Source organism: Maylandia zebra, linkage group LG11 (assembly GCF_041146795.1).
Source record: "Maylandia zebra isolate NMK-2024a linkage group LG11, Mzebra_GT3a, whole genome shotgun sequence".
Lineage (NCBI taxonomy): Eukaryota > Metazoa > Chordata > Actinopteri > Cichliformes > Cichlidae > Maylandia > Maylandia zebra.
Genome location: NC_135177.1, coordinates 1,320,371 through 1,339,155, shown reverse-complemented (window position 1 = coordinate 1,339,155; position 18,785 = coordinate 1,320,371).

Sequence of the window (18,785 nt, the reverse complement as noted above, 5' to 3'; positions counted from 1 at the left end):
TGATGAGACTTTGCAGAAAGCAGCTTCACCTCTGATCACACACACACACACACACACACACACACACACACACACACACACACACACACACACTCAACTCCACTCACTCACCTGGAGGATCAACACTCAGGCTAATGATGCTGATGTGGTTATTGCTCTGGGGATTTAGCAGGTGAGCTAAATCATGTGTAACATGTGAATTTCCTGAGTGTGGCATTAATAAAGTCTGTGTCTATGTCAAAGCTGACGTTTAAATTCCTTTTTAAATTTACCAACATTTCTGATTTGCGGTTAAGACTGTGACATGTTTTCACCATTTGAAAGCCAGAAGAGTGATCACTCTTGAAGCCTGGTTGCTGCAGAATACTAGGACTACTAGTACTAGTTCTAGTACTACTGCTACTCCACAAAGCACATTGTTCAGGAATTTCACAAATTTGCTTACGTCTAATGTGTTGGCTTACAGGTAAACTTGTTTTGCAGATGGATAGGATGAAAACTTCCAGCATCACATAATGTTTTCCGATCAGTAGGTTTGGAGTAAAAAAGAACTGGACATATATTTGTCTTCTTTGGGCTACTTTTATGTCAAGAAAGTTAACTTATTTAGAACTGTGATCAAGGATAACACATAAACCCTTGCAAATGTGATGGTAAAAGAGTCTAACATCTAGGTGTTACATGGTGTTGCAGGTGATAAAGATCCATAAACTACTTCCATTTGTTTAGAGGTGATTGCCAGTTTTGTTGGGATTTTTAGAGATACAGAGATCCTGTTCTGCTTTACTTAAAAAAAAAAAAAGGATTTTCAGAGCTGTTGATATATTAATCAGTGTTCATAGAAACATGGATCAACCCTGTTTTGACAGTGAGAGTGTTACATTGTGACAGTTTCCATAAAAGTCTGCAAATTCTCTGAACAGGTAGCCATGAAGCAGCCATTTTTTTAAAAGACTAATTAAACTTAATATTATTTGTATGGCCATATCACAACAACAGCATAGCCTTAAACCAGGTTTGGAGTAAAGAGAACTGGACATATAGTTAAAAGAATCTAACATCCAAGTGTTACATGGTGTTGCAGGTGACAAAAAGCCATAAACCACTGTTTAGAGGTTGTTGTGGAAGTTTTCCGTTTAATAAAGCCTGCAGAAAAGCGATGAGCGGTAGCTAACATTCTTTAATCAAGACAAAGAACAGAAATCGAGCTTGGTGAGGGACTGCCATCGCTGGGGCAGAGGGTGAGCAGAGTCTCTCACTGAGCCTAGCATGGCTCTCAGTTTTGTCTTTCCCGCAAAGAAAGTTTCACACTGCCTTGCTATCTTTTACAGTGGAGAAAAGACAAAAAGACTCTTCCTGTGGAGTTGTCTGCTTCCCCCCAACTTCCTTACCAGACCCCACTATCTGTTAAACTGTTTAAATGGAGTGTGAGGCAGACATGCTAAAACAGTGACCTAAAAGCATTACCAATAAACAATGGGATCAATACATAAATGAAAGAAATGCAGCTGATAAAAAAGCCATAAACTACTTTCATTTGTTTAGTGGTGATTGCCAGTTTAGTTGGGTTTTTTTTGAGACACAGAGAGTGAGAGATCCTGTCCTACATTACTTTAAAAAAGAAGATATTTTCAGAGCTGTTGATATATGAAGCTCTGAGCATTGAGTGTTGCATTGTGAGAGTTTCAGTAAAAAGCCTGCAAATTATTGCATTTATACTGGAGAGCAAAGAAAAATTAAATTCTACTTGTACTATGGAAAATCAGTTTCATAAAAGCTACATAAACAGACCTGAAGAAGACTGCGTTTGTAAAACTAGCGGTAACGTGTGAGAATTATAAGTTATAAGACTGTTTCTGCTATCGATACAATTTGTGTTGTTAATCCTAAATGATTCACGGTGACAACATCATAAGAACAAGGTCATTTTACTCCACACACACACATTTGGAAAATCACATAGTTTGACCATAAAAATTCCCAGAATAATTAGTATTTGAGATTGCTGAAGCAACATCACTAAAGAAAAATATCCTTGCATGTCACTTTCGTTTAAAAATATAAAAAATGTGAAGTTTTTTTTTGTAAAACATAAAAACAACAAAACTTAAGACCTTAAGAATCTCCTTATGAATTTTGTGAATATCTAGATCATTGGTGTTTGGATTTGAGGGTCAACAGGGCGAACACTGAGGCTGGGTATTAGAAATACAACATGGCAACATGAGACATGTTAACTCTGAGAACACTAACATCTAGATTAAGGTGTGAGAGGTAAATACATAACAGAAGCTAAAAAGGAGTTGCTTGTCTCTAGATTAGTTAAAATAAATTGAAAATAAACTGATTTGAACACGTTTGATGCATTATACAAAAAAAGGTTCATGATATAGTTCACATGATCTAAGCAAGAGTGACTCGGAATCTCAAATGTTAAAGTACACTTACTGATTGTACTTTTACTACATGAGCTAATGTAGATGCTCTAAAAGCACGCTGGCTGAAAAAGAACCACACGTTTGGAGAAACTGTGCTGTAACTTCTCATACTGTGAAGTTTTCTGACAAAAGTGAATTGAAAACTTGTGCTGTACAGCTTACTAAGGGGTCCTTTGCTGGGCCATGTGCAATTACACAAAAGAACAAGTTAAATTTCACCATAACACTGACTGGAGAAAAGCCAAATTGGGATTCTAATTGACATTACAACTGAAATCAGTGCTGTGATAGTTAGTTTAAGATCACAACCTGATTTAAAACACAGTCTAACATCAACATTCTTGCCCCTGAAAATAGGTCAGGATGGCCGAAAAATGTACTTTAAAAATGAGATTTTCTTTTTGTTTCATTGGAACAGTAAAGTACCATTACAAAGAAATGAGTACACCTTTGTAGATATCACTGATATGGAGTTTTTCATGTTTTACATGCAGACTTTCTCATTTAAACCATGGTGACTTAAAAGTTTAGCAGCAAGACACTTGTTTCCTTTGTTCCATCAAACATTTCTTTCAGCCATCTGTGTTTATCAGAGCGATATGTGACTAATTTTTTATTGAATCACCAGAAAGTACACAAATACAAGATTAAATATTTTATTTATTTATCAAAGATACATAATTACACATTGATACAATGAATAAGGTGTCTATAAAAATTACACATGGTGTAAGAAAAACATTATAACATACAAATAAGTGTTTTAAGATAATCTGACATACTTTAAAAGCATAAGAATAAAAGTTTTTTTTTTTTTAAATCATGTTCTTTGATGATCACATTACATGTATCACATTTTTTAAAGCATAACGTAGGGTGTTCACAAAAACAGTTTTATGATTACTTTTTCCACAGTGCTTGTATGCCTCTTGCAAAACTATGTACTTATCACCATATGACATAATAACTCACGATTATGCAAGACCAGCCATGAAATGTCCGTCGCTTCATTACAATCATTTGTCCCCGCTGCTGCCCTCAGACCCAGTCTGTGGGGTAAAATTGCTTTTTTGGTGGTTCATAAAAAATATCTCAAAAAGCGATGTTAGTGAGGGGACCAGAAACACTGGGTTGCAGAGCAGTTGGTAAGGACTTGTATATTTCTGGAGAGTCTGCAAAAGCTGTCTTGCTCGTGCTCCTGATTGGATATGTGGAGCCCGGCTCTGATATCTCACTGGTGGCAGCTAAAGGTAGGCATGCCTTGGAGGCGGAGTTGGTCTCGGGCGCAATCTTTCAAACGAGCCTCACGGCATTTCAGGCAACCTCAGGCCGGAAACAACATCCGGTCACTCGCGGTCAAAATCCACGCAGAGCTGGTGTTTCGCAGGGATCAGGTTAACACATCTGGGTCTAAAAATATAAAGAAAAACAAAAAGAGTTTTAAAACACGCAAACTAGCAAAATATCAAATAACATAACAATAACAAGATGATATGAGATACCTGATGAGGCCATGATAGGTGATGTAGACATGTAATGTATAAACTTTTACGGGAGTTAAAAGTGGAGCTTATATATATATATTAAAGTGTATTGTACGTGGGATAGGCTCCAGCGCACCGCGCGAGCCTGAGAAAAGGATAAGTGGAGGCGAATGGATGGATGGATGGTGTATTGTACCTGTTACAAACCATTGTGATATTTATTTATTTTTTTAAATGAAAGGATTGACAGAATGGTAAAAAGGAAAATGCAAAAATGTAGTTAGAGAGCAAGATTAACACTTACCGAATGATATGCGGATAAGGAAAGAGACGCAAGTTGCTGTTGAAATCGGCCGCTCCCTATGCGAAGTCGCAAGCAGTCTGAGCGGTTCCAGTTGTTGATATGGCTGAAGGCAGGGGTCTTCTGGGGGTTCGAAGATAGTCTTAACATCAGCGGGAGATCGTAAAATCAGACCTGGAGTGGATTGGCTAACCGGGGTGCGAAGGGAGCGGTGCAAGGGTTATGTGATTGGCAGTGGGGCGCAGTGAGGCGGAGTTGGTCTAAGGGGGGAATTTTCAAACGAGGTAAGCAGCGCATTCGGGAGCAGAGCGGGGAGCGAACAAGCAGGAAAAAATTGTGCTCTGGAAGCTGTTGCGGGTCGGTGCGATTAAGAGCGAGGTAGAACTTAGACTCTGCGTAGAATTTTAGAGGTAGCTAGCAAGAGGCAAGTTTTTGAAGAAAAAAGAGTAAGGAGCTTTCCCAATGTTTTTGGATTATAGCGCTTTTTTTGGGGGGAATAGAGGGGTAGCTAACAAGTTATTCTAGGGGTTTTGGAGAAATCGCGGAGAAATTTTTAAAAGGAGTTTTGGCTTTGTTTGGCTGAGCATGAAGGGAGCCGCGGGGCGCTGAATTTGAGAAAAAAGACTAAGGATTTTTTCAGGATTTTCCCTGTTATCGAATATAAGGTTTTGGGAATAGAGGGGGTACCCTAACAAGTTATTGTAGGGTTTTGGAGAAATAGCGGAGGGTTTTTTAAGGAGTTTTCCCTGCTTATGTATCTAAGGATTAGGTTAAGGGGGCTGCGGGGATCGCGAGTTGTTTTTTCTGAGTATGAGTTTTATTCTAAATCTACAAATGCATATAAATCTAAATAAAGTTTTCCCCCAAGGCATGCAGCATGTGTTTGTGGCCATACTGAACGTTACAAAAGCACAAGTTTAACTAAACAATTTTAATATGGTTTAATACATTTTTAAACACATGAGCACAGAGCCCGAGAGAGCACGGTCCGGAGACACGGGCGCGCCCCCGCGCGCCCAGACACACAGCCTCGGGCGCGCGCGGGCGCGTGCACACACTGACCCACCACGAGATGGCGTTTTTTGAGCATAAAAAAATAAATAAATTTTTTAATTGCTTAAAGAAATAAAAGAATGCTATTTTGATATATAAGAAACTTTCTAAATAATCAATTATATTTTTATGAATATCATATTTTTATGAATATCATATTTTTATGAATATCATATTTTTATGAATATCATATTTTTATTATTTAATTACTTCCTACTTCCGGACTTCCGGAGCTAATTTAATTAGGGGCTAATTTAATTAGGGGATAATTTAATTACTTCCTACTTCCGGACTTCCGGAGCTCATGAATAATTAATGAGCTCCGGAAGTAACCTGTCACTTTTTTTGACGAAAGGGGTATAATATCACTCTCTGGGGGGTCTACATGTTTCTAAATATGTGTCGTTTTTGTTTTTTGTTGTAAGTGCCAGCTCTTTATTTGTCGAATGTCAAAGCCTTTATTTTGTCCCTCCACATCGTCGTACACCATCCACCCACTTGAGCTGGGGATGAGCCACATCACTTTTACGACCTGGAATTGTCGGGGTATGGGCAAAGCTCTTAAACGTGGTAAAGTATTTTCGCATTTAAAATCTCTGTCTTCTGATATAATTTTTTTACAGGAGACCCATATCCAACCTTCAGAGCAGAGGCGATTAAGATCGGTATGGGTGTCACAGGTGTACCAGTCCGCCTTTTCTTCCAGGGCGAGAGGGGTTGCCATTCTTGTTCGCAGAACTATTCCTTTTATATTCAAAACTCAGATATGTGATCCAGGTGGGAGGTTCATACTTGTTACAGGTACAGTCAACTCCACCCCTGTAGTCCTCTTGAACATCTATGCCCCTAATTTTGACAACCCTGACTTCTTTAGTAAAATATTCAATCTTGTCTCACAATACAATGACCATAATATCATTATCGGTGGTGATTTTAATTGTTATTTCGATCCATTGTTGGATAGGTCTTCTGCGTCCCTGGCCCCAACCTTGAGAGCTGTTTCTGTACTCAATACTCTTACTAAATCTTTGGACTTGGTTGACATTTGGAGGCACCAGCATCCGTTAGAAAAGCAATACTCTTTCTTCTCCCCTGTCCATGGCAGCTTCAGTAGAATTGACTATTTTCTTATTGATTCCAGGCTTATTTCGAAAGTGGTTAGTTCCACTTATCACAGTATTTTAGTTTCGGACCACACACCTCTCTCAACGGTAATTGACTTCAACCTATATACCCCCCAATACAATTGGAAATTTAACCCCTCTTTATATCTAAATGACTCTTTTACGGTTTACCTATCTACTAAAATCGCAGAATTTTTACAATTTAATGATAATGGTGTAGTTTCGGACTCTGTTTTGTGGGAGTCCTTTAAAGTCGTTATTAGAGGTCATATTATTGCTTATCAAGCTTCTCAGAAGAGGGACAAACTCAGGCTGCGTACTAATATTGAGGCAGAGCTGTCTGTGTTGGAGGAGAAGTATCGCGATACCGGGGCTGCTGACACACTTAATACCATTCTCAAATTGAAATATGACTACAACCACATGTTGGGGGAGCAGGTCATGAATTGTATTCGTCGATTAAAACAGAAGCATTTTGAGCTTGGTGAAAAGGCTGACAAGGTGCTTTCCAGACAGCTGAAGGGCATTCAAGCTGAAAGGGCGATACACAGAATTCTCTCTGCAACTGGCCAGTTGCTGTCCGATCACAAGCAGATAAATGACAGATTTCGCAGTTTTTATTGTCAGTTATACACATCTAGTACTATGGCCACAGTTGCTGAAATCACTAATTTTCTTAATGCTTTAGACATCCCGACTCTTCCTGAGGCTGCACGGGGCTTACTCGATGCAGACTTTACGCTGGAGGAAATTAGAAATGCAATCTGCTCCTTTCCTAATGGAAAAGCTTGTGGTCCGGACGGTTTCGGGATAGAGCTTTATAAGACACATATTGACGTTATCGCTCCCCTGCTACTTCGGATGGTAAATTGCGCAGTGTTAAACGGCTCATTCCCTCATTCTTTCTACGATGCCCATATATGTCTCCTCCTGAAAAAAGACAGAGACGAAACTAATGTTTCTTCCTATCGTCCCCTAAGTCTTCTCAACTCAGACCAAAAGATAATTGCTAAAGTCCTAACCAACCGGTTAAATAAGCACATAGGTTCTATAATTCATCCTGACCAATCGGGTTTTATCCCCAATAGATTCTCTTTTTCTAATACTAGATGTCTCTTAAATGCGATGTACTCAACGACACTGCCCAATTCTGCGGTGATTTCACTCGATGCCCAGCAGGCTTTCGACCAAGTGGAATGGAGTTATTTGTTTGCTACTCTTGAAAAATTTGGTTTTGGGTCGAATTTTTTGAATATGATTAAGTTGCTTTACGCTTGCCCTCGTTCCTCGGTCCTTACCAACCATGAGAGGTCGCTCCCGTTCCTCTTACACCGTGGGACAAGGCAGGGTTGTTGCCTCTCTCCAATGCTTTTTGCTTTAGCTCTTGAGCCGTTGGCCATTACCATCAGAGCCAATTCCCATATCTCTGGTATAAATTGTGGCACGTCAGAGTACACCATCGGTCTGTATGCAGATGATATCATATTGGCTCTTTCAGATTTAAAGATCTCCCTTCCTCCACTTCTTAAGCTGATTGACAGCTTTGGCCACCTATCAGGGTTCACCATAAATTGGAAGAAGTCTGTTCTTATGCCGCTGTCGTCTGGTCTGGGCCCTGATTTCCTGTCTAGTTTGCCCTTTAAGGTCTCCCAGGATTACTTTTCATACCTGGGTATTAACATCCCTAGGAACTCAAAACTCCTCTTCAGGCTTAATTATTCGGTTCTAACTGATGAGCTCAAGTGTATGATAGATAGGTGGAAACTTCTCCCACTTTCAATGATTGGCCGTATCAATATAATCAAAATGGTTGTGCTCCCTAAATTCATGTACCTATTCCAGAACGTTCCTATTTTTCTCAGGTCTTCCTTTTTCAAAGCGTTGGATGCCATTATCATGCCTTTCGCTTGGGCCTACAAGCCCCCCCGCATCTCGAAGTCTCACTTGCAAAAGCCCTCGGACGAGGGTGGTCTGGGCCTTCCAGTTTTCAGACATTATTACTGGGCCTGTAATGCCAGAGCCTGGGTCTTCTGGAATCTGCCTATAGTTGGTGATGCTGTGGGATGCAGGTCCAGCCCTAAATGGCTCGAATTGGAGCTTAGCACTGCTATCGAGCACACTGGAGCATCCTTGCCAGCTATCTTATTTTCAAAATCGGTTATTAAAAGTGCATGTGATGACTTTATTCTTTGCAACTCCATAAAAATATTGAATCAAATTAAGAGAATCTTGAACCTCCCGGTAGTGTCAACTTTTGCCCCGATCTGCCACAATCCTAGCTTTACGCCTAGTACAATGGATGCTGCTTTCAAACAATGGCCTGTCAAAGGGTTAATTGCTATAAAGGATCTTTATATTGACAATCATTTTGCCTCTTTTGCTCAGCTTCAGACAAAGTACAATCTCCCTACAAGTCATTTTTTTCGGTACTTACAAATTAGGAATTATGTCAAGCAAGCATTCTCAAATTTAGATACCATCCCCATACAGCATGTCTTTTACAATATGATGAACGAACCTCCCACCTCAAAACACTTAATTTCTCGGCTTGTCAACCTTTTTTCTTCGGCAGCCCCCTCTTGCCATATTAAAGAGGCTTGGACAAGGGAAACTGGTTTGGTTATCTCTGACGATCTATGGGCTGAAGTGTTAAGTCGGATAAAACTATGCTCTGTTAACGCCCGGCTTCAGTTAATTCAATTTAAGGTTGTCCATAGACTGCACTATTCCAAAACCAAATTGAACAAGATTTTTCCTAACGTTTCCCCCAAATGTGATAAATGTAAACTTGTGGACGGTACTCTTGGCCATCTTTTTTGGTCCTGTTCTACGCTTACAGCCTTTTGGACTAGTATTTTTAGTTTCTATAGCACTGTTTATGATAGGCAACTGTATCCTGACTGTCTTATGGTGATCCTGGGCTGCTCCGGCAACTCCTTGGCACTTCCCTTTGCTGTTCAACAGGCCCTCATGTTTGGTATGGTGATTGCCAAACGTTTGATTCTGGGGGAGTGGAAATCTGCCTCCCCTCCCTGCTTCAAGAGGTGGCTCGAGGAGATGGTCTCCTGTCTATACCTGGAAGAAATTCGGTTCTCTACGTCTGATTCCATGGAGAAGTTCAGGAAGATATGGGGGCCCTTTATAGACCACATTAAGAAGGACAGTCCACGCCCTGGGTCCTGACCACATTGTTTTAACTGCTTTCATTCTGAGCTGTTGCCCATAACTGTTTTTGCATGATTGTTATCAGCTCCTCCTAGCGATCTTTGGATTTGATCTTGTGGATTGGACTCACTAGATTGTGAGTTGTTTGACATGTATACCAGTTGCTTTGTTTGCTTCTCTGCTGTTTTTAATAAGTGCTGGCCTTGTACCCTGTTGTGTGGTTTGTTGCTCTGTTTTTTTTGTTTGTTTGTTTGTTTTTTTTGGTTGTTATTGTCTTTATTGTCTGTGTTCTTCTGTCCCGCTGTTTGTGAATGTGTAAAAAAATTTTGAAACTTGCATAAAAAAATACATTAAAAAAAAAAAAGAAATTGAAGAAGTTTTGAAAAAAAATCTTGGAAATGCCCTAAATGTGAGAAGCAGATTTTGTATTTACTTTTCTTTTGCCAATCAAGATAACTAAAAGTATAATTTTCACCATACAACTACTAACCTTGTCATCTCCTGCACTGTCTGTTCTGGGCTCTGGGCGTGTCCTTCCCAGTGCTCATGAGACTGCTTTGCTGCACTGTGGTATGAGGTGCTAACCTGTTGACAGTGTTAATTTTAAAATGTATTCCACCAAAGATTATAGAAGTAACGTATTCTGAATACTTTACAACTACATGAATGTGCTATTGCTGTGTGATTTATTACTGTTACTGAAGGTTACTCTCCATACCAACACCAACTAGATGTTTAAATCTTAATATAAATGAGTAACAGTAGGTGCACATCAGGTAAGGCTGCACTTTTTGCAGCGATCTCGTATAGAAAACAGGTCGCGGCTCCGAACCGTAGTAAAGGGACCTCTGGCTAATACGTCGGGTTCGTGTTGGGCTCGTAGCTGAAAACTAGCTTTACTTTGTTGTCTGGGTCACTTTGCTAGCGAGAGACAGAGAGAGGCGTTGAAAGGCTGCTGCAACAGAGCTTATTGTTTCAGAGGAAAACACGAACACGGTGTACAGTCGAGTCTTAATAGCTTACTTACAGCTGGGCTCGTCAGGCACTCTTCTTGGCTGCAGTGGTTATTATTATTATATATATATATGTTATATATATTATCATTATATTATTTACATGCTTCCAGCTCCCGTTTCTGCTCCGTGACAGCTGTACTTTTCCTTTTTCTCCCTCCCTCGCTCACAGACACATAACGGGTATGGCAGTCCATTCTCCCTGCAGCACGGACTACACCGCCCATCAGGCTACATTGTTTAGGGTGATGCCTGTAACACTCTGCTATTGCCTTCATATTAAATCATTTTTGTGTAATAATTTTTAGAGGCTCCTATTGTGTGTTTTGTTTGGGTTTCCACCGGCGTGGAATTACCAAAAATAGAGAGACCATAGCCAAACATATGAAACAGGAAAATACCACCATGTAATCCATTTATTTCAACAAACTAACTGTATTCTCAATATCACCTATTGAACGGTAACTGTAACGGATACATTTACTCATATTTTATATTTTAAATACGTAACGCCGGTGCATGTATTATGTTACTCCCCAACACTGCCTGTTGTTGAGATCCTGAGATCCGCTCCTAAAACACCGGCCTCCAACTCCTGAAGAGACATGGGTGTCCCTAAATTTAGCAAATATTAGCTTCAGGCTAGCTTGCTAAGACGAATAGGCTAATACCAGCATTTTACCACAACTTCACCAGATGTAGCTAAAAAAACTAAACTAATGTCCAGTCCAGTGGGACAGCAAGGAAAGATGACAAAAAATGATTACTTACTTGCGGTTTGGAGGGTCAAGCTGAAATTGAAGCAGCCATTGAAAGACGGGAAGAGAGAAAGATGGCAGCTTGGTCAGCACTAGTGGCCTCTATAATGTATGCAAATACATGCATACATGACGTCATTTTGCGGAAGTGTAGTTTTTTACCAACAGGGCCTTATGAGCCTATACTTGTGTTTTTAAAAGTTATGTTTGGCTTTATGACTTTCTGTGTCGTTTCTGGGATGCTTAGGACTCATATTGCACTGCTGGAAATAGTTTATTTTGATGCATATGCTGTTTTGTTGCAAATTTGCACTATAATATTTATTTTCGTTTTTCCTGCAGTATATAAAAATTGGTGTATTTCAAAAATAAAACTATGAAGACACTCAAAATAAATTTCCTGTGGTGGGAAACTAACTTTTTTGTATTTACAGTTTTGAGGGATAAGCCTCTTAAATTTCTCTAACTAGAAATATATGTTAAAAAAACAAAAACGATTTTAAATTAACTTTTTGTAGTTTATTGCACTTTTTTTTTTTTTTTACAATTTATGCAGTTACTATGCACTTAATGCAGACATATTATTAAAATTTGGGCTATAATGGTTGTATTGATGTATATCAACTTAAAATGCTCCCAGAAATGGCTCTACAACATGTAAAAATATAATATAAGCTCTGGCGGACTTGGTTCTATGGTAGGTCTTAAAGGGTTAATAGGACCTTTGAGCTCAATGGCAATTAATTAGTAGTAGAAATAATTTCTGGTATGCACTACAGAAATGTAGCAGTGACAATAATATTGTATGCTGTAATCGTACTGGGCAATTAGTGATACAAAAAAACCTCTTTTATCCTGTGAATAAAATGTTTTTGTCAGTGTACCATAATAACAGAAGCGAAACACAATATTGTGTCAGGACAATTCACTATTTATGCACAATAAACAAAGGAGCGTAGCGCGGTGATTTCTGTTCAGCGCCAGACACCGCCCCCAACATGTCCGGCTGGATAACCGCTGCTCATCTACCATCACAATGAACACCGGTGTAGCACAAGGCTGTGTGATGAGCCCTTTCCTCTACTCCCTCTTCACCCACCACTGCAGACCTGCTGATGGTTCCAACACCATCATTAAGTTTGCAGATGACACCACGGTGATTGGCCTCATCAGTGACAACGATGAGGCCGCCTACAGGGAGGAGGTGGATCGCCTGGCTGAGTGGTGCGACAGAAACAACCTGCTGCTTAACACCGAGAAGACCAAGGAGCTCATCGTGGACTACAGGAGGAATGCTGACCCACATCCACCCATCCACATTAAGGGGACGGCTGTGGAGCGTGTGAGCAGCTTCAAGTTCCTGGGAGTCCACATCTCCGAGGATCTCACCTGGACGACCAACTGCTCCAAGCTGGTCAAGAAGGCTCACCAGCGCCTCTTCTTCTTGAGGACTCTGAGGAAGAACCACCTGTCCTCAGACATCCTGGTGAACTTCTATCGCTGCACCATCGAGAGCATCCTGACCAACTGTATAACAGTCTGGTACGGGAACTGCTCTGCCTCGGACCGGAAGGCGTTGCAGAGGGTCGTGAAAACTGCCCACCACATTGCCGGAGCACCACTTCCTGCCATAAAAGACATCCACAGTAAGCGGTGTCTGAAAAGGGCTGGGAAAATCATCAAAGACCCCAGTCACCCATCACATGGACTCTTCACCCTCCTGCCCTTTGGGAGGCGCCACAGGAGCCTCCGGACTAAGACCACCATGTACCGGAACAGCTTCTTCCCCACAGCTGTCAGACTCCTGAACTCTGCCTCCTGACATCTGACCCACGTTAAAACATGGACTGAACATACACACACCCACAATGGACAACTGTACCCTCAAACACACAATAATAACATGGACTGAACCACCACTCACAACCACCAGCACTTTATATAGCCTCTGTAGAAACTATCTACACCCTCACTTATCTTAACTGCACTACTGTATAGTTCTGTGTAAATAATCATTCTGTACATTCGATAATCTTTAATCCTACAACTGTTTACAACTTGCATAGTTCCCATTTCTGTATAGCTGTATATCTCAGATTCTGTAAAGTTATTTATTTCATATTCTGTATAGTTTTTCATATTTATATCCTGTTCATAGCCTGTACATAGCTCGTACTCACTACAGCCTGTACATACTTATAGTTATAGAATATTCACAACATACTTCATACCGTGTACATTATAACATACCATAATAGACCCATTTCTGTAATATACTCACATATCTATATTATTGCTAATATATATTGTAATATATCTATATCACTAAAGCACTTCTGGATGGATGCAAACTGCATTTCGTTGCCCTGTACCTGTGCATGTGCAATGACAATAAAGTTGAATTCTATTCTACTTGCTTGTAACCTATGTCACCAATTATGTTATGAAAAATGACGCATTAACTACAACAGAAGACTGACCTTTGTGGGAATGCTTGGAGCAGACTAAACTGTGAGCTGGAGGGTTCTGAGACGTTATATTTGGTCTTTGAATGGCTGCAATCCAGGCCATCTGTCGCCTCTTTGTTACTTCGGAAACATGGCTCGAACAATTTCTCTTCAACGACGTAATCCGATAACAACCGATCTCTTTACCCGTCGGCTTCCCGTGGCTGTCATGCGACCGGCTATTGCAGTTAATAATACAACAGCTTCTTGCCATTTTTTGTATTTCTTTTTATCTCTGAGTGACTGATTTCAATTGAAAGCCTGCGTGCGCTAGTACCTCTTGCCACGAGTTCCCAGAATCCTTTGCGGTTTTACCCCTGAATGACTTCACATTTTCAATCTCTATATGAGGGAGGTCTGGGATGGTGTGAAAACCATCACGGGCCACAACACCAAGAACGGCACAGTGGGGGGGGGGACTGTGGAGAAGGCACACAACCCCCTACCCCCACCCCCACCTTTACTACAAAGCCCTCTCCCTACTCTCCTGCCTCCCTCGCTTCTCCCCCTCCCTGACACTATGACATCCCCCTCCTCCAACCCCTCTCTCAACAGGAGGACATTGACCCCCCTACCCCCTTCCAATCATCTCCCAGTGTCACAGTGGATCAGGTCAGGAGACAACTGAAGAAGCTTCGCCCCAGGAAGGCAGCAGGCCCAGACAAGGTGTGTCCTAGGATGCTAAAGGCGTGTGCTGCTGAACTTGGAGAGCCGCCACAACAAATCTTCAATCTTAGTGTGCGACTGGGGAGAGTGCCCGCCCTATGGAAGACATCCTGCATCGTCCCGGTCCCCAAAAAGAACCGGCCCAATGAGCTGAATGACTTCCGACCGGTGGCACTGACGTCACATCTTATGAAGACTCTAGAGCGGCTCTTCCTCACCCTCCTCCGACCACAGGTACAACATGCCCAGGACCCACTACAGTTTGCATACAAGGCGGGTGTCGGAGTGGAGGATGCCATCCTGTACCTCCTACACAGAGCCCACTCACACCTGGACAAGGGAAAAGGCACGGTCAGGATCCTGTTTCTTGACTTTTCCAGTGCCTTCAATACAATCCGGCCCTGTCTACTCCAGGAGAAACTAAACAGGATGGAGGTGGACCCCTGCCTGGTCGCTTGGATCTCCGACTACCTCACTGACAGACCACAGTACGTCAGTCTGAAGGACATCACGTCTGACACTGTGGTCAGCAGCACCGGGGCACGACAGGGAACTGTGCTGTCCCCTCTTCTCTTCACCCTAGGGCTGCTCAATTAATCAAATTTTAATCACGATTACAATCTGGGCTTTCAACGATCATTAAAAATGACTGAGCCGATTATTAGCCCCTCCCTCGTGCTTTACTCTCGCGCTGCTCCGGCAAATTGAGCGCACCTCTTTGCATTTCGAACACGTGTCACAACAATTAAGAGGACCCGAGGAAAGCTCGGAAAGCTAAGCAGAAGTTATTTGGAGAGGAGAGTGACTGCCGTTGGTTGAAAAGAGAGGTAAAAAAAAACCTTCAGTGGTGAGGAAACATTATAGGTTCGCGGAGTCAGACGTGGCTCAAGTAGACACAGTGTGTAAACTTTGCTACGGTGTCGTAGCTGCACCACAGAGCAACACTGCAAAGTTCACTAAACGTAGATGTTTACATTTTTCATTTATTTCTTATATTGCAAACATTTGCACTGTTATCAGTATTTGCACACTATTTTATATTGTTTTTAAAAGTCATTATTCAATACATTGTTATTGTTAGCCCTTTAAATCCCTGTAGAACCGGAACCGTGTAAGCTAGCGCAATAATTTGTTTTGCATATGAAACCGGAGGAGTTGTACTTACATCTTATGCCATCAGCTTGTCTTCGGTCACGGTTTCCTTCCACATAAAGCTTTGCAAAAATTGCATAAAAAGCCCTTGCAGGAACAAAAACATAATATTCCAGAAACAGGCTCTGCTGATCCGATCAGCTGTTCGTAACACTTCCCACAGTGAAACAGATGTCAGCGCGAACTATCGCATGTCCGCCATTTCCTGCCCGAAACCGGAAGTGACGTCATTTTCGCGGAAATGTAGTTTTTTACTTGTAGGTCTTAAGAGCCTATACTAGTGTTTTTATAAGTCATGTTTGACTTTTCTGAATAGTTTCTGGGATGCTTAGAACTCGAATTGCACTGCTGGAAATAGTTTATTTTGATGCACCTGCTGGTTTCTTTGCAAATTTGCATCATAGGATTGTTTTTTCGTTTTTCCTGCAGTATATAAAAATTGGTGTATCTCCAAAATAAAACTATGAAGACACTCAAAATAAATTTCTTGTTGTTGTAAACTATTTTTTGCAACTTTTTTGTATTTAAAGTTTTGAGGGATAAACCTCTTAAATTTCTCCAAGTCGAAAAATATGTAAAAAAAACAAAAACGATTTTCAATTTTTTTGTAGTTTATTGCACTTTTTGCAATTAATGTAGTTACTATGGACTTAATGCATACATATTATTAAAATATGGGCTATAACAGTTGTATTGATGTATAGCAACTTGAAATGCTCCCACAAATGGCACTACAGCATGTAAAAATATAATATAAGCTCTGGCGGATTTGGTTCTATGGTAGGTCTTAAAGGGTTAAATAAATATTGTCAAATAATCGAGATCTCAATTTCAGTGAAAATAATCGTGATTATCATTTTTGCCATAATCAAGCAGCCCTACTTCACCCTGTACACCTCTGACAAATGTCATAACTCTGAATTATGCCACATTCAGAAGTTTGCAGATGACACGACCATCAGGACCATCATGGGGTGTATCTGGGATGATCAGGAAGAGGAGTATAGGAGTCTGGTGAGGAACATTGTCACATGAAGTCACACAAACCACCTGCAACTCAACACCTCAAAGACCAAGGAACTGGTCGTGGACCAGTTCCGTAATTATTCAGCCCCCTTTGGTCTGAGTGCAGTCAGTAAATGATCAGAAATGCAGCCAAGAGGCCCATAGTGACTCTGGACGAGCTGCAGAGATCTACAGCTCAGGTGGGGAATCTGTCCACAGGACAACTATTAGTCGTGCACTGCACAAAGTTGGCCTTTATGGAAGAGTGGCAAGAAGAAAGCCATTGTTAACAGAAAACCATAAGAAGTCCCGTTTGCAGTTTGCCACAAGCCATGTGGGGGACACAGCAAACATGTGGAAGAAGGTGCTCTGGTCAGATGAGACCAAAATGCAAAACGCTATGTGTGAAAACTAACACTGCACATCACTCTGAACACACCATCCCCACTGTCAGATATGGTGGTGGCAGCATCATGCTCTGGGGGGCTTCTCTTCAGCAGGGACAGGGAAGCTGGTCAGAGTTGATGGGAAGATGGATGGAGCCAAATACAGGGCAGTCTTGGAAGAAAACCTCTTGGAGTCTGCAAAAGACTTGAGAGCAGGGCGGAGGTTCACCTTCCAGCAGGACAACGACCCTAAACATAAAGCCAGGAAACAATGGGGTGGTTTAAAACAAAACATATCCATGTGTTAGAATGGCCCAGTCAAAGTCCAGATCTAAATCCAATCTGTGGCAAGATCTGAAAACTGCTGTTCACAAACGCTGCCCATCTAATCTGACTGAGCTGGAGCTGTTTCAAAGAAGAATGGGCAAAGATTTCAGTCTGTAGATGTGCAAAGCTGGTAGAGACAGACCCTAAAAGACTGGCAGCTGGAACTGCAGCAAAAGCTGGTTCTACAAAGTGTTGACTCAGGGGGCTGAATAATTACGCACACCCCACTCTGCAGTTATTTATTTGTAACAAATGTTTGGAATCATGTATGATCTTCATTCCACTTCTCACGTGTGCACCACTTCGTGTTGGTCTTTGTATTGGTGGAATTCCAATAAAATTAATTCATGTTTGTGGCTGTAATGTGACAAAATGTGGAAAAGTTCAAGGGGGCCGAATACTTTTGCATCCACTGTATGCCATAAATCACCATGCCATAACTGCCTAAATAGCGCTGCCGTATTGCATCACACTCAGTACATTTCAATCATTTCTCCAGCGAGTTTGATAGCTAGCAAAATCACAATAATATTAATTTTAAAAGTTAGCATATGTTACGTACACGTACTCAATGATTATTTACTAGGACTCACCTATCATGTAACTCGAGACACAAACTCCACCATTGTCGTTTTCCATCAAACACTTGTTAAAACAGAAACGTCCAGGCATGTTAGTTCAGGGGAGGGGCGGGGTCACATGTTAAAACTGACATGCAGAGGTGCGAGGCAGAGAAATTTTGCTTTTGGACTTTGCAACTCATTTTATTTCTCTATCTCTATCTTTGTGTGTTATGTATCGCTTTAAGTGATGAAAGTGAGAAGATTAAAATGTTTTGTTTTTTACACACACCATCAATCTGAAGCAACTTTAATTGCTGTTGTTTAAGAATGCTTAACCTATATTTATAAAATGTTCATGATCATGCAAGTAATCATCATTTACTTTCAGTTTCTGAAACTGAGGAGCTATTTAGGAAGATGCGCAGAGAAATAGGTAGTACTCTTAGCAATCTTGTGTAAGCTGAATGTTCATTTTTCCCTTTTCACCATGCAGTCCTTCACCCTAGACCAGGGGTAGGCAACCTTTTTGATGACGAGTGCCATCTAAAATTTCCTCAAAGGTCAAAGTGCCATATCAACCATTTACAACAATAACAATTACAATTGCATTAACAATATGTAACAGCATATCAACAGTTACACACCATAGAATAACTTTATAGAACTATATTTGCTGACAGATGTTGGCAAAGTGCATATCAGCTATTTTCAAGAAACAATTTTTATACATAACAAAAACACCATAACAGCAAAGGAACTATACAACAGAAAATGCAAATCCTGTTTATGGTCTCCTCACAACAGTGAAAAGAAAAAATAAACTGGGCTAATATGACATTTGTT